This window comes from Equus asinus, chromosome 2 (genome assembly GCF_041296235.1).
Source record: "Equus asinus isolate D_3611 breed Donkey chromosome 2, EquAss-T2T_v2, whole genome shotgun sequence".
Classification (NCBI taxonomy): Eukaryota; Metazoa; Chordata; class Mammalia; order Perissodactyla; family Equidae; genus Equus; species Equus asinus.
In genome coordinates this window covers 123,613,185-123,635,632 of record NC_091791.1, presented here as the reverse complement: position 1 = coordinate 123,635,632, position 22,448 = coordinate 123,613,185, and the positions used below count along the sequence as shown (strand labels likewise).

General features: G+C 41.1%; 2 protein-coding genes across 8 annotated transcripts in view; one reads left to right on the top strand and one right to left on the bottom strand.

Moving 5' to 3' along the window:
- Window positions 1-22,398, bottom strand: part of TMEM266 (transmembrane protein 266) — a 134,908-nt gene extending 112,510 nt beyond the window's left edge. For all 4 annotated transcript variants that reach the window (XM_044764080.2, XM_014856451.3, XM_014856450.3 and 1 more), the window contains exon 1: window positions 22,272-22,398. The gene's annotated coding sequence lies outside the window, so the exon portion shown is untranslated. The remainder of the gene's footprint in view (window positions 1-22,271) is intronic.
- The window catches only part of NRG4 (neuregulin 4), a 122,979-nt gene continuing 122,541 nt past the window's right edge, over window positions 22,011-22,448 (top strand). The window contains exon 1 of one of the 4 annotated variants that reach the window (XM_044764128.2): window positions 22,011-22,136. The gene's annotated coding sequence lies outside the window, so the exon portion shown is untranslated. Of the gene's footprint in view, window positions 22,144-22,448 lie in introns of all 4 variants that reach the window. The other 3 variants (XM_014856461.3, XM_044764110.2, XM_044764127.2) reach the window with 3 other exon arrangements.

Here is a 22,448-nt window from a genome sequence, read left to right as displayed (position 1 = left end):
CCACCTAGCATCTTCACAAAATATCCCATTCAACATCCTGTTACAGGAGTCCTGAATGTTGTTTGCATGGAGGAGCTACTTCTGACTTTTGGAAAGCCTTGAAATTATACAAAGCAGCAGTAGCTGTTGGGAAGATCCTGGGAAGAGAAAGGGATCTATCCATGGACTGCTGAGAAAAGGAGGGGCTGCCACCAAAGACAAATGCTTTCACCCTATGGAATGTCAAGAATTCTGACAAAAAGTCTCTGAGGGGAGCTACTTCCTTGGGACAAACTAGACTGGGTGTGTCAGGATAGACAAAATCCTAGCTCTGCCCTTCACCTACTTTGTGGCACTGACTGAGCCCTTTCCTTCTTCCGGGTTCCAGGTTCCCTATTTGTTAAAGAGGGGGATGGTGAACATTCACCATTTTTGGCTGCCTAGCATTGGAATACCCTCTCTATTTGGAGGAATCCCAAGATGGGTGGTGGGCAAGCTCCCTCTTCCCCATCATGGAAACCCAAGAGGGGACCATATATTCTCTCTCCCTATCTCTTCCCTGTAGTTACAGCATGGAAATGTGACCTGGACTAAGCCAAGGACTTTGAATCCTTAATAAGAATGCAAATGTCTAGCTGTAGTGGAATGAGATGTCTAGGGATATGACAGTGAATGTTGACTCGGAGCAGTTAGCCCAGAGCAGTAAAGGAGTTCCTAGTGCCCAGGGTTCTCTAGCTGACAACTCTGCATATTTTCTGAGCCCGGCTCTTCAGTACCCTATGATTCTGCAGAAATGTCATGTTCTTCTGTCATAGTTATTTTAGCTTGGCTCACAGAAGTCATTTCAGTCCCTTTATCCCCTGTCGCCTTTGGTTCTAGAGGCTAGAAAGAAAACTATTTGAATTCCCAGACTCCTTTACCTTAAGAAGTGGTTTTGAGGAGTGACATCAGCATCATGGTGGAGTGAGGTCTCTCAGAAATCTTTCCCCTCCAACATATAACAAAAAAAATCCATAATCCAACAGAGGACATGCAAACACAACACAAAAAACGTTGGAGAGACCCACGCAGCCATATGACAGAGAGACGGGAGCCCCCCTCAAAGGAGGTGGAATGGGCTAAGAGAAATCTTCGTCCCCTCCCCTTAAAGACTGCAATCCAGGATGTGGGAGGCCTCCAAGGAGGAAGGTATGGGGGAGGGGACATTCGTTCATGGGAACATCAAGGACTCCCAAGGGCCCTTGCAGCCTAGAGGGAAGCCCTCTACAGGGAGGAAAGCTTTCGTGGGGGGTGACCTTATCAAGCCAACACCCCAACAGAGCAGAGGGACAAAACCCTGAGAACATGCAGGAGACAGCGCCCTTCCCCCAACCCACTCGGTGTGCCTCCAGCCACTGGGATTTGGGCTGAAAGCAGAGGGCTCAGAATATGGGTCTCTTGAGCCCCTTCCAGTGGTGAAAATCAGTAAATGCGACCAAATAATGCCAGGGTGCAAAAGAACAGAACTCCTTCTAGCAATATCAAACACTATATTAGATTTCCAGGCCAGAGAGAAAATGAAAAGTACCCAAAAATCAGTCCTGAGGATGCAGAAATATGTAACCTAAATGACAAAGAATTCAAAGCAGCTATCATCAAAAAACTCAATGAGGTAAAAGAGAATGTAGAGAAACAATTCAATGAGTTCAGGAGCTACATCACAAAAGAGATTGAACAATAAAGAAGAATCAATCAGAAATATTAGAGATGAATGACAAAATGGAAGAAATAAAGCAAAATATGGACTCCCTGAATGCTTGAGCAGACACCATAGAGGAGCATATCAGCCTAATCAAAGATAGACATGTTGAAATGCTCCAGATAGAGGAGGAGAGAAAACTAAGACTAAAAAGAAATGAAGAAAGTCTCCAAGAAATATCTGACTCAATGAGGAAATGCAACATAAGAATTATAGGTATTCAAGAAGGAGAAAAGAAGGAGAATGAAGTAGAGACTTTGTTCAAAGAAATAATAGCAGGGAACTTCCCAAACCTAGGGAAGGAAATCCATGTGGAAGAGGCTTCCAGGTCTCATAAATTTGTAAATGTAAAAGGACCTACTGCAAGGCATACAGTAGTGGAACTGGCAAAACTGAATGACAAAGAAAGAATACTAAGGGTAGCAAGGAAGAAGAAAATAATCTACAAAGGAACCCCGATGAGGTTTTCAGCAGATTTCTCTGCAGAAAGCCTACAGGCTAGGAGAGACTGGAATGCTATATTCAAATCATTGAAGGATAAAAACTTTCAGCCAAGAATACTCTATCCAGTGAAAATATCCTTCAGATATGATGGAGAATTAAAAACTTTCCCAAACAAACATAAGCTAAGGGAGTTCATAGCCACGAGAAACACCCACACAAGAAATCATTGAGAAGGCCCTCACACCAGAAACAGAAACGGGGAAAGCAGTTACAAAGCACAGAGTAAGGAGATAAATAGGTAGACAGAATTAGAGCAGGATAGCAAATACTCAAGTATAGTATTAAAGACAAAGGGAGGAAAGCCAAAAACAAAGATAATCTTGTCATTTTAACCAAGAACTCATAACACAAGATGGAATAAGATGTGAGAAAAACAACTTAGGAGGGGAAGAGGACAGGGAGTGAATTGGTTTAGGCTAAGGAAATTAGAGGCCATCAGAAAATGGACTATGTTATGTATGAGATTTTGAATACAGACCTCATGGTAATCACTAAACAAAAAAGCAGAACAGAGACACAAATAACAAATAAGGAGAAAACAAAAAAAACACAACATAAAAAAGTACACAACTCGATTAGTAGACCAAACTACACAGAACAAGAAACAAAGGAAATGCAGGAGAACTGGAAAACGAGGGATAAAATGGCAGCATTAAGCTCTCATGTATCAATAATCACCCTAAACATAAAGGTAGTGAATTCTCTAATAAAAACACACAGAGTTGCAAGATGGATTAATGAACAAGATCCAAAAATATGCTGCCTCCAGGAAACACATCTCAGCTCCAATGACAAACACAGGCTAGGGTCAGAGTGAAAGGATGGAAGACGATACTCAAAGCTAATGGCAAACAAAAGAAAGCAGGTGTACCAATACTTCTATCAGACACAGTAGACTTCAAGATAAGACAGGCAAAGAGAGACAAAGAAGGGCAGTATATAATGATCAAAGGGACATTCCATCAAGAAGAAATAACACTTATAAATATCTAAGCACCTTACACAGGAGCACCAAAATACATAAAGCAACTATTAACAAGTCTAAAAGAAGACATTAACAATAACAGAATAATAGTAGGGGACCTCAACAGTCCAGTCACGTCAATGGATAGATCATCTAGACAGAAAATCAACAAGGAAACAGTAGAATTAAGTGAAAAGCTACACCAGATGGACTTAACAGACATATATAAAACACTCCATACAAAAACAGCAGAATACACATTCTTCTCAAGTGTGCACGGAACATTCTCAAGAAGAGGCCATATGTTGGGAAACAAGGCAAGCCTCAATAAATTCAAGAAACTGAAATAATAAAAACCATCTTTTCTAATGACAATGCTATAAAGCTAGAAATTAATTACAAGAAAAAAAGTTGAGAAAAGGACAAAGATGTGGAGACTAAACAACATGCTATTGAACAACCAATGGATCATTGAAAAAATTAAACAAGAAATCAAAAAATATATGGAGACAAATGAAAATGAAAACATACCACACCAACTCATATGGGATGCAGGAAAAGCCATATTGAGAGGGAAATTCATCACAATACAGGCTCACCTTAACAAGTAAGAAAAAGCCAAATAACCAATTTCAAACTATAACTAACTGAATTAGAGAAAGAAGAACAAACAAAGCCCAAAGTCAGCAGAACAAGAGAAATAATAAAAATCAGAGCAGAAATAAATGCTACTGAAACAAAAAAGGCAGTAGAAAGGATCAATGAAACAAAGAGTTGGTTCTTTGAGAAGATAAATAAAATTGACAAACCCCTAGCCAGAATTACAAAGAAAAAAAGAGAGAAAGCTCAGATAAATAAAATTACAAATGAAAGAGGATAAATAACAATGGATACCACAGAAATACAATGGATTATAAGGGAATACTAAGGAAAACTATATTCCAACAAAATGGACAATCTAGAGGAAATGGATAAATTCTTAGACTCTTACAACCTCCCAAAGCTGAAGCAACAAGAGATAGAGAATCTGAATAGACCAATCACAAGTAAAGAGATTGAAACAGTAATCAAAAGCATCCCGCAAAATAAAAGCCCACGACCAGACGGCTTCCCTGGGGAATTCTACCAAACTTTCAGAGAGGATTTAATACCTATCCTTCTCAAGCTATTCCAAAGAATTAGGGAAGATGGAACACTTCCTAACACATTCTCTGAGGCCAACATCACTCTGATACCAAAGCCTGATAAGGACAACACAAAAAGTGAAAACTACAGGACAATATCGCTGATGAACATAGATGCAAAAATCCTCAACAAAATATTGGCAACCCGAATTCAGCAATACATCAAAAAGTTCACACCTCATGATCAAGTGGGATTTATACCAGGGACACAGGGATGGATCAACATATGCAAATCAATCAATGTGTTAAACCACATTAACAAAATGAGTAATAAACCACATGATCATCTCAATGGATGCAGAGAAAGCATTTGACAAGATCCAACAGCCATTTAGGATAAAAACTCTGAACAAAATGGGGATAGAAGGGAACTACCTCAACATAATAAAGACCACATATGGCAAAACCACAGCCAACATTATACTCAATGGGGAAAAACTGAATGCCATCCCTCTGAGAACAGGATCAAGACAAGCATGCCCACTCTCACCACCCTTATTGAACATAGTCCTGGAGGTTTTGCCAGAGCAATTAGACAAGAGAAAGGAATAAAAGGAATCCAAATAGGGAGCGAAGAAGTGAAACTCTCACTGTTGGCAGATGACATGATCTTATATATAGAAAATCCTAAAGAATCCATCAGAAAACTATTAGAAATAATTAACAACTACAGTAAAGTTGTGGGGTACAAAATCAACTTACAAAACTCAACTGCATTTCTACACTCTAATGGGGGAAAGCTTTTGCGTGGGGGAGACCCCATTAAGCCAGGGCCCCAGGAAACCAGAGAGCAAGAGCTGATTGGAATCCAGGTCTGTGCGTGAGAGAAAGTGCCCATCCTCCCCCAACCCGAGCTGTTCGCCACCATTACGGCTGAAGGCAGAAGGCTCAGAACGTGCTGCTCTCAACCCCCATCTAGTGGCGACAGGCTGTAACTGCAAGCGAATAATAGCATTATGTGCAAAAACTGCTCCTCCACCATCCAGCAATTTATAAAAGCTCCAGACCCGAAGGAAAACAATAAAAACACAGAAGTATGTCCTGAGGACTTGGAAATAGGTAAATTGAGTGACAATGAATTCAGAGTAGCTATCATCAAAAAACTCAATGAGGTAAAGGGAAATATAGAGAAACAAGTCAACGAATTCTGGAGTTACTTCACAAAAAAGATTGAAACTATAAAGAAGAATTAACCAGAAATGCTAGAGATGAAAAATACAATGGATCAGATAAAACACAATACAGATTCCCTGAATGCCCGTGTGGACACCATAGAGCAGCAAATTAGCATAATCGAAGATAGACAGGTTGAATGGCTCGAGACAGAGCAGAAAGAGAACTAAGAATTAAAAAAACTGAAGGAAATCTCCAAGAAATAGCGGACTCAAAAGAAATTGCAACTTAAGGATAATCAGAATTCCTGAGGGTGTGGAAAAGGAAAATGGAGCAGAAAGTGTGCTCAAAGAAATAATAGAAGAGAACTTCCCAAATCTAGGGATCGAGAGAGAAATGTGCATGGAGGACACCTTCAGATCTCTGAGATTTGTCAATGTAAAAAGACCTACTGCAAGGCATATAGTAGTAAAAATGGCAAAAATGAATGACAAAGAAAGAATACTCAGGGCAGCAAGGCAGAAGAAAATAACCTAGAAGGAACCCCTATCAGACTTTCAGCGGATTTCTCTACAGGAACTTTACAAGCTAGGAGAGACTGGAGTGACATATTCCAAACTTTAAAGGATAAAAATCTTTAGCCAAGAATACTCTATCCAGCAAAAATATCCTTCAGATATGAGGGAGAAATTAAATCTTTTCCAGAAAAACAAAACCTAAGGGACTTCGTAGCCACAAGACCTCCACTACAAGAAATTCTCAAGAAGGCTCTCATACCTGAAAAAAGAAAAAAAGGGAGAAAGGGATCACAAAACACAGAGTAGGGAGACACATAGATAGAATCAGAATAGGATAGCAAATACTGAACTATAGCATTAGGATAAAGGGAACAAAATCACCAAAGCAAAGACAATCCTGTCACTCTAACCACAAACTCACAACACAAGTTGGAATAAGAGATGAAAATAATAATTTAGGAGGGGAGGAGGAAAGGAACTGAATCAGTTTAGGCTAAGGAAGTAAGAGACCACCAGAAAATGGACTATGTTATACACGAGATTCTGAGCGCAAACTTCAGGGTAGCCACTAACCTAAAAAACAGAACAGAGACAAAAACGTAAATAAGGAAAAATCTAAGAAACCCAGCATAAGACATTGCAGAAGTCAATGGGTAGGCTAAAACACACAGGACAAGGAACAAAGGAAACACAGGAAAACTGGAAAACAAGCAACAGAATGACAGCATTAAGCCCTCATGCATCAATAATCACCCTTAATATAAATGGATTGAACTCTCCAATAAAAAGACACAGAGTGGCAAAATGGATTAAAGAACAAGATCCAACAATTTGTTGCCTCCAGGAAACACACCTCAGCTCCAAGGACAAACACAGGCTCTGAGTGAAGGGGTGGAACACAATACTCCAAGCGAACATCAAACAAAAGAAAGCAGGTGTCACAATACTTATATCAGACAAAACAGATTTCAAGATAAGGCAGGTAAAGACAGACATAGAGGGCCAATATATAATGATCAAAGGGACACTTCATCAAGAAGAAATAACGCTTATAAATATCTACTCACCCAACACAGGAGCACCAAAGTTCATAAAGCAACTATTAACAGACCTAAAGGAAGATGTTAAAAACAACACAATAATAGTAGGGGACTTCAACACCCCACTCACATCAATGGACAGATCATCCAGATAGAAAATCAACAAGGAAACAGTGGAGCTAAACAAAAAGCTAAAACAGTTGGACTTAATACACATATATAGAACACTTCATCGAAAAACAGCAGAATACACATTCTTCTCCAGTGCACATGGAACATTCTCAAGGATAGATCATATGCTGGGAAACAAGGCAAGCCTCTACAAATTTTAAAAAAGTTGAAATAATAACAAGCATCTTCTCCAATCACAATGCTATAAAGCTAGAAATTAATTACAAGAAAAAAGCTGAGAAAGGCACAAAGACGTGGAGACTGAAAAACATGCTACTGAACAACCAATGGATCATTCTAGAAATTAAAGGAGAAATCAAAAAATATCTGGAGACAAACAAAAATGATAACATGCCATACAAACTCACATGGGATACAGCAAAAGCTGTATTAAGAGGAAAATTCATCGCAATACAGACACATCTTAACAAACAAGAAAAATCCCAAATAAGCAACCTTAAACTACACCTAACTGAATTAGAGAAAGAAGAACAAACAAAGCACAAAGTCAGCAGAAGGAGAGAAATAATAAAAATCAGAGCAGAAATAAATGCTACTGAAACAAAAAAGGCAGTAGAAAGGATCAATGACACAAAGAGCTGGTTCTTTGAGAAGATAAATAATAATAATAATATAATAATAATAATATTGACAACCCCTAGCCAGACTTACAAAGAGAAAAAGAGAAAGCTAAAATAAATAAAATCAGAAACGAAAGAGGAGAAACAACAGAAGACTCTGCAGAAAAACAATGGATTATAAGAGAAAACTATGAAAAACTATATGCCAAGAAAATGGATAACCCAGAGGAAATAGATAAATTCTTGCACTCCTACAATCTCCCAAAGCTTAGTCAAAAAGAAGCAGACAATTTGAACAGACCAACCACAAGGAAAGAGATTGAAACAGCCATTAAAAGCATCCCAAAGAATAAAACCCCAGGACCAGATGGCTTTCCTGGGGAATTCTACCAAGGTTTCAGAGAGGATTTAATACTTATCCTTTTCAAGATATTCCAAAAAATTACGGAGGATGGAACACTTCCTAACACCTTCTACAAGGCCAACATCACACTGATACTAAAGCCTGACAAGGACAGCACGAAAAAGGAGAACTACAGGCCAATATCACTGATGAACATAGATGCAAAAATTCTCAACAAAATTTGGACAACCCAAATTCAGCAATTCGTCACAAGGATCATACATCATGATCAAGTGGGATTTAACCAGGGAGACAGGGATGGTTCAACATCCACAAATCAATCAACATGGTAAACCACATCAAGAAATTGAGGAATAAAAACCACACGATCATCTCAATAGATGTACAGAAAGCATTTGACAAGATCCAACAGCCATTTAGGAAAAAACTGAACAAAATGGGGATAGAAGGGAACTACCTCAACATAATAAAGGCCACATATGGCAAACCCACAGCCAACATCATACTCAATGGGCAAAAACTGAGCACCATCCTCCTGAGAAGAGGAACGAGACAAGGATGCCCTCTTATTTAACATAGTACTGGAAGTTTTGGCCAGAGCAATTAGGCAAGAAAAAGGAATAAAAGGAAGCCAAATAGGGAGCGAAGAAGTGAAACTCTCGCTGTTTGCAGGCAACAAGATCTTATATTTAGAAAACCCTGAAGACTCCATTGGAATACTTTTAGAAGTAATCAACAACTACAGCAAAGTTGCAGGGTATAAAATCAATTTACATAAATCAGTAGCATTTTCATACTCTAATAACAAACTAACAGAAAAAGAACTCGAGAACACAATACCACTCACAATCGCAACAAAATGAATAAAATACTTCGGGGTGAATTTAACTAAGGAAGTGAAAGACCTATATAATGAAAACTACAACGTTTTTGTGGAAGAAATGGATGACGACATAAGGAGATGGAAAGACATTCCATGTACATGGATTGGAAGAATAAACATAGTTAAAATGTCCGTTCTACCTAAAGCAATCTACAGATTCAATGCAATCCCAATCAGAATTCCAATGACATTCTTTACAGAAATAGAACAAAGAATCCTAAAATTCATATGGGGCAACAAAAGACCCTGAATTGCTAAAGCAATATTGAGAAAAAAGAACAAAGCTGGAGGCATCACAATCCCTGACTTCAAAACATGCTACCAAGCTACAGTAATCAAAACAGCGTGGTACTGGTACAAAAACAGGTGCACAGATCAATGGAACAGAATTGAAAGCCCAGAAAGAAAACCACACATCTATGGACAGCTAATCTTCCACAAAGGAGCTGAGGGCATACAATGGGGAAAAGAAAGTCTTTTCAACAAATGGTGCTGGGAAAACTGGAAAGCCACATGTAAAAGAATGAAAATTGACCATTTTTGTTCACCATTCACAAAAATAAATTCAAAATGGATAAAAGACCTAATGTGACCTGAAACCATAAGGCTTCCAGAAGAAAATGTACGCAGTACACTTTTTGACGTCAGTATTAAAAGGAACTTTTCGGACACCATGTCTTCTCAGAGAAGGGAAACAATAGAAAGAATAAACAAATGGGACTTCATCAGACTAAAGAGCTTCTTCAAGGCAAAGGAAAATAGGATTGAAACAAACAAACAACCCACTAACTGGGAAAAAATATTTGCAAGTAATCCATCCGACAAAGGCTTAATATCCATAATATATAAAGAACTCACACAACTCAACAACAAAAAATCAAACAACCCGATCAAAACATGGGCAGGAGACATGAACAGACATTTCTCCAAAGAAGATATAGGGATGGCCAACAGGCACATGAAAAGATGTTCATCATCACTGATAATCAGGGAATTGCAAATCAAAACTACACTAAGATATCACCTTACACCCATTAGAATGACAAAAATAAAACAAATAGTAACAAATGTTGGAGAGGTTCTAAAGAAAAAGGAACCCTCATATACTGCTGGTGGGAATGCAAACTGGTGCAGCCACTATGGAAAACAGTATGGAGATTCCTCAAAAAATTAAAAATAGAACTACCATACGCTCCAGCTATCCCACTACTGGGTATCTATCCAAACAGTTTGAAGTCAGCAATTCCAAAAGTCCTATGCACCCCAATGTTCATTGCAGCATTATTTACAATAGCCAAGACATGGAAGCAACCTAAGTGCCCGGCAACAGATGACTGGATAAAGAAGATGTGGTATATATATATACAATGGAATACTACTCAGCCGTAAAAAAAAGAATAAAATTGTCCCATTTTCAACCACATGGATGGACCTTGAGGGAATTATGTTAAGTGAAATAAGCCAGATAGCGAAGGACACTCTCTGTATGACTCCACTCATATGAGGAATTTAAACCTGTGGACAAAGAGAACAGATTAGTGGCTACCAGGGGAAAGGGGGTTGGGGGTGGGCACAAAGGGTGAAGGGGTGCACTTACAACACGACTGACAAACAATAACGTACAACTGAAATTTCACAAGATTGTAACCTACCATTAACTCAATAAAAATTAAATTAAAACAAAAAAACAAGCATATGGACAAAGAAAACAGTTCAGTGGTTACCAGGGGAAGGATGGTGGAGTGGGCACAGGAAGTGAAGGGGAGCACCTATATGGTGACAGTCAAGAAATAATGTACAACTGAAATCTCACACTGACGTAAACTATTATAAACTCAAATTTAAAAAAACTACATGCAAAATTATCATGATAATTTATGGAATCAGATTTAATATACATTAAAATATAAATCTAAAAAAAAGAAAAGAAAGAAAAGAAGTGGTTGTTTGAGCAATTCTGATTAATAAAATATAGGAATAAGTCTCTTCGCCAATACGAAGGCAAAACCTGGAGAGGAAGAGGCTTTCACAATTCACCTTTGTCCTTTCTCCTTCTTCCTGCCTGGAACACAGATGAAATGCCTGGAGGTGAAGCAGCCATCTGTGACCATGAAGAACAAAATGTTAAATAGAACCTCAGCCTCTGACGACATCCCTGAGCAGCAAGACAAGCCTGGACTGCTGCCTCTAGACTTAGTATACAATAAAAATAAGTTATTGACCTATTTAAGTCACTGTTTTTCAGACTTTCTGTTACTCTCAGATAGACATATTCCTTTGTGATCTATTTTCAATAAAATCAATAAATGCTGAGTTGAGAATGATATTTACATTTGTAAAATATTTTGTAGTTTATAAACTGTTCTGTTGTTTACCACCAGGGACTCTAACTGGTACCACAAGCTTTCTTCCAGTTCTGATATTCTGTCCTTAGAAGAGGATATTCCCCTTACTAGGCAAACACATCAGCCACAGCTTGTACAACTCAACAAAAAAGAGCAGGCGTCTTGCTCTCAGTTGTTCCTTGAGATGATATCCCACTGAATCAGGTTCCCTACCTCTTCCTGCCTTCTCTGTCCACTGATTCATTCCTTAAAGCCAAGGGCCAATCCTCCTACCTGAGACCACTTAGCACAGTGCTACCTCACAGAGGTACCTTCTTTTTTTTTTGAGGAAGACTAACCCTGAGCTAACTACTGCCAATCCTCCTCTTTTTGCTGAGGAAGACTGGCCCTGAGCTCACATCCATGCCCATCTTCCTCTACTTTATATGTGGGATGCCTACCACAGCATGGCTTTTGCCAAGCAGTGCCATGTCCACACCTGGGATCCGAACCAGAGAACCCCGGGCCACCAAAGCGGAACTTGTGAACTTAACCACTGTGCCACCAGGCCGGCTCCCGGTACCTTCTTGATTAGATAGTCAACTTATAATTTTCAGAGGCAGATAAATTCCTGCTAACAAGGCAAGATCTGAGTTGAATATGATACTTTATATTTGTAAAGTATTTTATAGTTTAGAATCTTAAAGTGTCATTTTTTGTACCATCCCATTGATCCTCACAACAATCCTGAGATAAAGAGGGCAAGTATAAGGGCCCCAATGCTTACAGAAGTCATGAGCCACAGGTTGTAGAGATAATGAATAAGAGTGCTATACGACCCAGGGCAGTGTGGAAAGGGGAATGCACATTGACTAGGAGCCAGGAGACGTAGGTTCTATGTTCCAGTTCTTCCAGTAACCAGTAGCTTGACTTTGGGTAAGCTGTTTACCTCTCTGGGTCCAGTTTCCTCATCTGTACAATGAGGATGCTGGATGTATCAGTCAGTTTAAGCTGCCATAACAAAATACCATAGACTGCATGGCTTAAACAACAGAAAATTATTTTCTCACAATTCTGGAGGCTGGAAGTCTGAGATCAGGGTGCCAGTATGGTCAGGTTCTGATAAGGACTCTCTTCCTGGCTTGCAGATGGCTGCCTTCTCATTGTATCCTCACTCGGTGGAGAGAAAAAAACAAATTTCTCTCTTTTCCTCTTCTTATAAGGCCACAGTTCTACCAGAGTAGGGACCCATTCTTATGACCTCATTTCAGTTTAATTACCTCCTGAAGACCATGTCACCAGAGACAGTCACCACAAGGATTGGGGCTTCAATGTATGCATTTGTGGGAGACATCATTCAGTCCATAACATTGGACATGATCTTTGGAGTTCCTTCCACTTGTTAGCACAAGTCTGGAACATTGAAGATGCTCACAATTATCTGTGGAATGAGTGATTCTACCTTGCCTCCTTGATTCGAGAAACTGCACAAGGCTTCTTTCTAGACTATTGGGTAGTGAGCACCTTGGGGGTCTTCTGCACATGCTTTCCCTTTTCAAAGGCAATTAACAAACCAAAGTGATCTCTGGCCAAAGCAAGTCTCTCCCAAGGTTGGAGCCTGAATGTTTCTCAGAAAGCAGTGTATTTAACTGTTACTTTCAGTCTTTGGGTGTGGCATGCAACTTGTGCCACGGCATTTAGAAAGAACATAATGGTGACTGTCAATTGGAGGTGGGTTTTAAATCACAAGTCTACAGCTAAGTTTTTCTAACAGCCACGAAGATTACTGAGCAATTGTGGCCCTTCATCAAAGCACAAAGTACCTCGTCATTCCTACTTCATGGTGGAAGCACCTGAAAAGTGTTCTTAGAACAGCCTTGTGGTCAGAAGCAGCCTCTGGTGGGGAGAGCTGGCCTACCTCAAGTCAAATACAATTTCCTCCAATGGTAATCAACTAAAATTTTTCCAGAAATATTATTTTTGGTTTAATATACTTATTGTCAAAGGCCTAAAAGTATTTTGGGTACTTAAATAAAATTCCAACAAAAATACTACAAGGATGATGGTAACAGCCCCAGAATGTGGTGTTGCTTTCAGACTTGAGATCTCTAGGAGCGACATGGTCTGAATTTCTATAACTACTTTATTTATTTACATCTCCTTATTTATGATATAATCTATAACTGATTATAGACATTAAATTTTCTTTCCCTGTGTTAGTAATTTCAAACTCAAATTTACCTTTCATGGCTATTGTAATTTTCATCTTCACTTGACCCAAACTCTCCAAGTTCTGGTATTCTATAAATTGGGAAGATGCTGAGTTTTCTCGAATGGTCTTATAGAGCAGTGGTTCTCAATTGGGCAATGTTTGGAGATATTTTTGGTTATCATAACTGGGGAGAGGAGTGGGAGTGCAACTGGCATCTAGTGGGTAGAGATGAGGGATGCTGCTAAATATTCTACAACCTCAGGACAGTCCCCACAGCAAAGAATTATTCCACCCAAAACGTCAACAGTGCTGAGGTTGAGACACCCTGCTATAGAATCTCAAGATGCAAAGAAGGTGGTCCTTAAGGCTTCCAGGGTTAGAGAGAAGTTGATGTATTGGTAGCACAACTCTATGTCTTCATGACCTCAAGACACAGCAGAAACTGATGGAAATGTAGGCCGATTTTTGCCATGCCAACATAGAACACCTGTAATGAGGTTAATTTTTTATTTTAAGTAAGCAGCCCCTCCTTTGACCCTCATTCAGCTTCAAAGTTCTTTTTATCTGGGTAGTGAGGAGAAAGAAAGCAGGACTAGAACACAGCGGCCCAGGATGAGGACTGTGACAAGATCTGAAGAGTTTAAAGATTTGCCACTTATACCCTCAGAGCTCATTTTACTTGGGAGGAATGGCATGAGGACAGAAAAGAGTTCCAAACACTTTATAAAATCCTAACAGCTTCAGAGCTTGGTAGGATTTCAAACTCCTTTCAAAAGCATTAAATTACTCCTTGCACTCACATTATTTTAATGATTTCTATTTATCCCTCCTCATTCCAGAAAGGTTCTGAGGGGGTTAATTCTTCCTGTGGGGTTGTCTTGATTTCCTCATATAAAGCTTACATAGGCTTCAGGACTGATCAAAACAAGTTTCAGTTTAGGAGGAAAAAGGATTTTGGAAGGACCAAGAAAAACTATGTTTTGTCAGTTAAAAGATATGAGTTAAATTCCTACTATGTGTAAAACATAGTGCTAAATGCTGAGGGGAGTATTTTCAAAAAGTATAAATCACAGCTGGTGTCCTTAAGTGATTCATCTGCCTCTTAGAGATAGGCTTGGTGCCCAAGGGAGGATGTCTTCCAATACAAGGTAGTCTGTGCTCAGTGCCTCTAGGCAGGCAGTGCCCTTAGCATTCTTTTCCTCCTCTGGCCAAGGAAGGAAGGGCAGAGCAGGAAGGGGCAAAGGTGATCCATGAGTGGGAACAAAGGCTTGCAAGTGGGCATACACTGGGAAGGGTCGGGGCAGTAAGTAAACTAATTGGGCGCTAAAGTTAGGGTTTTATCCTGCAGATATAAGATATAATGATAAAAGGTGATATTTACTGAGTGCTTACTCTTTACTAGGCACACTCACTTAACCCTCTTCCTGACAGCCCTATGACGTAGGTACTCCTCTTCTTCCCATTTTACAGATGAAGAAACTGAGGCTGAGGGAGGGTTAACAAACTCACTCAAAGCACACGGTTAGCAAGTGCTAAAGCCAGGATTCAAAACCTGGACAAAGCCTACTCTCCTAACTACCTCTCCAGACTGTTTCTCAGTAGAACAGGAAGTGTGAGAACCAAGGAAAGACCAGCTGTCTTAGGAAGGAGCTGCCAACAGAGAGCATTTCAAGGAGTAGAAGTCAACAGGGTCAGATGTTGCTGAGCCATCAGGAACGGAATCTGAGAAACAGCCATTGGATTTGTGATTAGACAATCATGGGTGACCTTTAAGAGTTCTGTTTCAGTAGAGGGGTGGGGACAGGGGTTCCTTGTAGGACATCAAGGAGGGAGTGATGGCAGACAGCGTCCCAGGTAGAAATTGACAGTGAAAGGACAGGGAGAGATGGGAGAGAAATTTCCAAGCTTTTTAAAGACTATGCCCCAGAACAACGGAACATTTTCTTTATTTGAGAGATTACGATACATTTTTCTCTGTTCTTTTGTTTTGAAGGGCAAAACTAAAAAATTCTAGTAGTCATAGTTAAAGGAGAATTAGCAAGTGTCATAGAAATTGTTTTTTTAAAAACACTGCATCAAATTCAGGTAAGATACAAAGATCTAACTATTTCAAGGGAAATGGTTATGGGGGAAGGTTACTTGACCTTCTACATTGCATTAGCCAAACATAATGGCAGTTCTGTGACTAGGGTAGGAGACTGTGAGGGAATTATAGATGAAATAACTTGCTTTGGACTTGTTTTGAGCTGAGAGAGCAGCCAGAAGCACTGCATGCACTATGGTTTAAGACTAAAATCCGGAGAACTGCTGCCTGATTGCAGCCCAGACTTCCAAAAACCTGGGCTGCAAAGGGCAGAAACGCTTACTAAAATTTTTTGTTTAAATGAGCTATTGGAACTTGGGTTATTAGCCCCTGTCCTAGCTACTGAGTAGTTTCTATTACAAATCAAAAGCAGTTTTAGGGAGGCTGCATTTTTTTTGAAGGGGAATTCTCTCCTGGAGGGGGAGAGAGATGGAGGGTGGGGGAGAGGGGGAGAGGAGGGAGGAGGGAGAGAGGGGGAGAGGGGGAGAGAGGGAGAGAGGGGGAGAGTGGGAGTGAGGGGGAGAGGGGGAGGGGAGAGGGAGGGAAGGAGAAGGGAGGAGAGAGAGGGAGGGAGAGGGAGGGAGAGGGAGGGAGAGGGAGGGAGAGGGAGGGAGAGGGAGGGAGAGAGAGGGAGAGAGAGGGAGAGAGAGGAGGGAGGAGGAGGGAGGAGGAGGAAGATGAGGAGGAGGGGGAGGGGGAGGAGGCCTCCCTATGGCTGAAGAGCAGTTTCGCTGAGACTTCAACCCAATACCATTAACTCACTCCAGCATCCCAGGGTACTCAATTCTAAAGTGTTCTAAGGATGAATTAGTCTCCCAAATGCCCATCATTTTGCTGCATCCCAAAAACTACTGCAAACAACAGATGTACGAAAGGTAAGCAGGAGTCTGGGACCACTTGGGCCAAAAGAATCTGTGGCTGTGATCCTGTTGGTACATGCTTCCTGCTAAAACTCAGACACTTATCGTGCTTTGGCAAAGAATTCTCACACCCTGGCTTAAACAGGGAAGACACCAAAAGGTATTTAATCTTTAAAAAATGCAATAGGCTGATGCTACTAGTGCAATGATTAACCTGCCTGGTAAGTGTCCATAGACTCCTTTTCTTTCCTAGTGACTCAGGCCACTGGGAAAATTGGAGGAATGTGGCATCGCCTTCTTTGGAAGTCTTCAAAAACATTATGCACTCCAAATAGAAGGAATTCACACAAGTCTCCTCTCCATCCCATCCCAGACCACCTCCTCACATACCTTTGCTGCCTTGTCATATACTTCAGCCCTCAGGAAACTTTCCTTCTTCTTCTTCTTCTTCTTCTTTTTTTTTTGCAGGGGAAGATACGCCCTGAGCTAACATCTGTTGCCAATCTTCCTTTTTTTTCCTCCCTAAAGCCCAAGTGCATGGTTGTATATCCTAGTTGTAAGTCCTTCTAGTTCTTCTGTGTGAGCTGCCACCGTAGCATGGCAACTGACAGATGGGTGGTATGCTTCCGTGACCAGGAAATGAACCTGGGCTGCCAAAGTGGTGAGAGAGCTGAACTTTAACAACTAGACTATCAGGGCTGGCTCCAACTTTCCATTTTTACAGGGGCTGACTCTGCCTGGGAGATTCCTCTCTCCCTAACAGTGACTCAAGAATAAGACAAGATCTCTCCCAATTCTCTTCTACTTTTCCTTGCTTTTCCCCTAAACACACACATTGAGAGACTTTGCATTTTAGAGGTTTTGTTGCTCACTACGGGGAATTGTAAGGGCTAAAAACAAGAAGAGTGGGAGGCTGGAAAGATTCAAGGATGCCACAGTAACTTGTCAGTTCTTTTCCATAGCACCAGGGTTGAGGAAGTGAACAAAGTAGACAAAATTTCTGTGCTCTAGAGTATTCATTCCCTGGGAGAGAAGGACAATAAATATAACAACTAATTTACAGAGTAAGTTAGGAGGGGCTATGAATAAAAGCAAAGCATGGAGAAAGGATAGGAATGCCTGTGAGAAGGCATGTAACTTTAAGGGAGAGGTGAGATTTTGAGCACAGCTGAAAGGAGGTGAGGGGGCACACCATGTGGGTATCTGTGGGAAGAGCATTCCAGGAGAGGGAACCACTAATGCTAAGGCCCTGAGGCAGGTGGGACAGCACAGAGGCCAGTGTGAACAAGCAGAGGCAGAGCAGGATGGGCAGCCAGAGAACTATGGGGCAGAGCTCTCTTCAGCCTGCAATCAGAGGAGTAAGAAGGAAAAAGCACAGAGCTTGAGCTGCACTGACCCGGACTTGCATCCCAGCTCTGCTCCTTATCTCATGTACCTTGGGCTACCCTTTCCTCATCTATAAAGAGTTGACCGCAAAGAACAGAGTCAGTGCAAAGGGTTAAAGGAGATACAGAATGTGAAACAACCTATCACGGGACAGAGCTCATGCTGCATTCCTGCCCATCACACATTAGCTCCCTGTCTCTTCCCCTGGTTACAGAGCTCCTCTCATCTAGCTCCCATTGTGGCCAAATAAAAGGTGTCCAGAAGGATGCCATTTGAAGGCTTCCAAGAGGGCCAAGATACATTAACAAGCACAAGAAAACAAACTGCAAAACAGTATGGATGTATGTATAGTATTGCTGGCAAACTAACATTTTAGTAACCACATTCAAAAATCTGGAGGAATCCACACCAAACTATTAATGTTGATCATTGTTGATGGGTAAGATTACCAAAGATTCTAACCTTGATCTTTTACCTTCTATATTTACGAAATGTCTGAACATTTTACCATGAATACACATTACATTTGCAAGCAGAAATCACAATAAAGGCTAGTGTCGATGCAGAAGAGGTGATTTCCTGGCTCTCTCCTATATCAGGACTGAGTACCTCCATTTCACCTCGAACCTAAGGCCCACCTGGTGTGATCTAACTTAAAGAACCCTTATATCTTCTAAACGGAGAAATTGAGTGCAAATAGGGCCAAAGGGAGCTACAGGGTTCACAGATGAGACCCGAACCACAGGCAAATGTCCTATGGTGGGTGTGCCTGGCCAGCAGCTGTGAACTCTGACTGGTTCACTTTGGAAAGGGAATGGATTAATTTGTGGGTTGTGAACCACTTTCTAAATAAAATTAAAATCCTTGCTATGGCTACCACCAAGGAGAGAAAAAGAGACTGATGAAAATAAAGTATTTCAAAGGAAGCTGACTGTGAACTTCTTTTACGATTCAAGATTGTTGACACTGAAAAAGATCTCACTTTAGGGGCCGGCCTAGTGGCGTAGTGGTTAAGTTTGTGCACTCCACTTCAGTGGCCCGGGGTTCACAGTTGGATCCCGAGCATGGGCCTAAACACCGCTCAACAAGCCATGCTATGCAGGCATCCCACATACAAAATAGAGGAAGACTGGCACAGATGTTAGCTCAGGGACAATCTTCCTCAAGCAAAAAGAGGAAGATTGGCAACAGATGTTAGCTTAGGGCCAGTCTTACCCACCAAAAAGAATTAATTAATTAAAAAAAAATCTCACTTTAAAGAACTCTAAGTTAATCGTCAGGGCTAATCTTCCTCAAAAACAAATAAACAAACAAACAAACAAGAATTCTAAGTTAAGAAATACTACAAGAAAAAATTCATTTCATAACTAAGTAGCTTACAAGGTCTGTCAAGGAAAGGTTAATATGCCAGTTCCCAATGTCTTACTCAACAATGCATTAAAATGTGCTCATTATCAGTCACTGCAATGCATGCTAGTTAAATAGCTTGCAAAAATTTTCCTCCCCACTACCTCCAAAAAAAAAAAAAAGAAAAGATGCAATAAAAAAATAATGCTTAAGCATCCATAGTTGCCCATCTGGCTTTTCCCAATTTAAGTATATGGTTTGAGAAAAAAGAAATGTAGTCCAGAAACATTTTTACATTCCTCCAATTGACCATTGCACCAAAAATGGTGCTCAGCTCTGCATTAAATAAAATTCTGCTTGAAGGGAAGAGAGTAGACTAGTCTACTTCTTGGATGCTTTTTAATCATGAGATTTCTGACTGAAGATAGTAATGCTCCACATAGGAAAAACCATTTCCTCCCCCCAAAATCTAGCAATAGCTCCCTTTGCTTTCTGCTTCTTTCCCAGTAACATCAAAACTCATTTTGAGTTTATCTGATCATAGACTGGAAATCCCCAGGGCAGAAAGACTCCATCTCAGCATCTCCATAAGCACTGGGGAATGCACTCTTCCAAAACCGAGTGTTTTCCGTGAGGCAAAATGGCTATACAAATTGCTTTACTGTCAACAGAACACAGTATAATGAAAAAAGTAACATATGGTGTTCTAAAACCAGTCATATCGCCCAAGGAAGAAAACAGAGTTTATAAGAGCGTCTTATACTTCCTACCTAATAATATTCATCAGTTTATAATTAAAAGCTGTTAACTTCCATGGGATATGATTTTCAGTAAATCCCTTAGACTTTCCTATATCTTTCTCACCATCATCTCAAATATGTGACCTGAGTATACAAGTTTGTAGCCCCACTGGGTGAATTTTCCATTGATGCAACTGCAGCAATTTCTAAGTCTAGGAGAACTGCGAGGAATGTGTAACAAAAGCCAATATCTGGATTATAATAATGTACTTGCAAAAAAAGATTAAATATACACCTATAGTTGAGTGCACAAATTCCAAGACTTTCAAATGAATAACTGCTACAATCTGAGAGACTGGAATATGGTCAACGGCTGATATGGATGCCTTCAGCCCATTAAGGCACTCACACCAATGTTGTTCTTATGACTGGCAATGAGACCAGAAGATAGTGTGCAGGGTGGCAAGAAGAATTGAGTGGGATACAATAATGAAAAACATGAGTGATTCGGTCTACTTGATGTGCATACATTTTATAGATTTAAATCTGAAAGGAAACAACTTTTTGAACTTAACTGCTGCTTGGTAGAGTTAAACAGAATCACGTCTTGGCCCCATTTTTTATAAGGTCAGTGCCACCTCAAAGAATTCCACAAAGACCCATTCCAAAACAACAGTTTCTCTTACTGGAAGGCTACAAAGGTTGGTGTGGAATCTGTGAAATGGAAAATTGGATTCAAGCCTCTATGCTCATGCATAAGCTTGATCTTAATGAAAATGGAGATGGAACAGCAACACCAGGGTTAAAGGCTACTCTCAAGGCCTCCCCCCTCCCAGCAACCGGATGCACTTGAGTTTGCATCCTTATCCTGTCCCTGACTGTATGACCTTGGGCAAGTTAGCTAACCTTTCGAAGTCTTAGCTGCTTCATCTCCAACATAGAGATAACAGGCTGGTTGTAAGGATTAAATGAGATCATATACAAACAGCTTTTAGCTCAGTGCCTAGCACATATGAGCTTTTAAGAAATGTGTCGTTTTAATGATGAGATATGGCACTCTAACTATATTTTGGAAGCAATTACAGTCCTGCTGCCATATCCCAACATCTTGTGATAACCATTTTCATTCTATGCTTATAGGTTTTACTATTCTTTTCATCACAATATTTTGAGAAAGAAAAAAAAAATGGTGATCAGTTACATACATCCCACTTTTTGGACTGTTGCTTGAAGCAAGGTGAAAAGCTAGGGAAATAGGTAACATATACATTGAAGAGAAATTCAGTCTTTAGGATATGGTATTATAAGTGTATGGAATATAAACAAGTCATGTAGCTTCAGTCTATAATATATGGAGCATCAAATGACAGTAGGTTTTATTTTAAAAGAAACAAAAGCCAAGCAGTATTAAAGAAGATGAAGAGAACCAATATGGGCCTATCACTATCTCAGTTTTAGTGACTGAAACAGGGATTGGTGGGCTAGATTTTGGGAGATTTCATGGGGTCTGACTTCTAACAGGTGGCAAGCTTTAGTCATCTTCAGATGCAAAACCTTAATGAGTTTGAGGAGGCAAGTCTCAGAGATTCTGTTCAAGGCCTCCTCTCGGCAATCAAGGGAAACAATTTTCTGGGTTTAAGCCTCCCTGGCAAGTTAGCAAGCAAAGAACTGTCCGCTGTAGCTTGCACCTGTCCCCTGATGGGGATTCTGGCCTGACAGTGAAAACCCACCATCCTTTCCTGACAGTCCATCCCGCCGCTGTGGTGCCTCTTGACAAATGGGAGAAGCCCACTAGGAAGTGGTCACTATCAACCAAGCCACAATTCCCCACGGTGTGGGATTTCCACCTCAATACCACGCCTGCAAAGCGAAAATAAGCGCCCGCTTGTTATACTGCAATGGGATTCCCCTCAGCAGCAATACCCCTTCCTCCCCCCCGCAGGTTGCATGTTTTATTAATAAATGCAAGATGGCATACGGAGGCAAAGAATGGGAGGTAAGGCATCTGCAGCTGGACCTGAACCAGGGCAGTTTGCAAAAATAAATAAGAGGCATGTGACAAGAAGCAGATTCCCCAGGCTGGAGCTGAAGCCCTGGGCTGCCCCACGCACCCTCGCCTTGCTCCCGCGGCCAAGCGGGATGAAGGTCAGTGGTAAGATCCCAGCCCTCCAGGGCACGCACCCTGCAAACCCTGACCGGCCCCCACCCCGGCCCCGGCCACAGGACCCGGGCAGTGAGGCAGGGGAAGCCCCAGCCACTGCCGGCTGCGAGGACACATACCTGCTGCCGGGGCTCGGGATTCGCTCGGCTCTGCAGCGGCACTGGCCGCGGCTCGCGCTCCGGAGGCTCCCCTCTGCGCCCCCTCCCCGCCCCCTCGCGGCCCCACCGCTCCCTCCGCCCCTCCGCCCACCGCGCTCGGGGGCGCGCTCGGGGCGCGCGCGCGACCTCGCGCCGCCA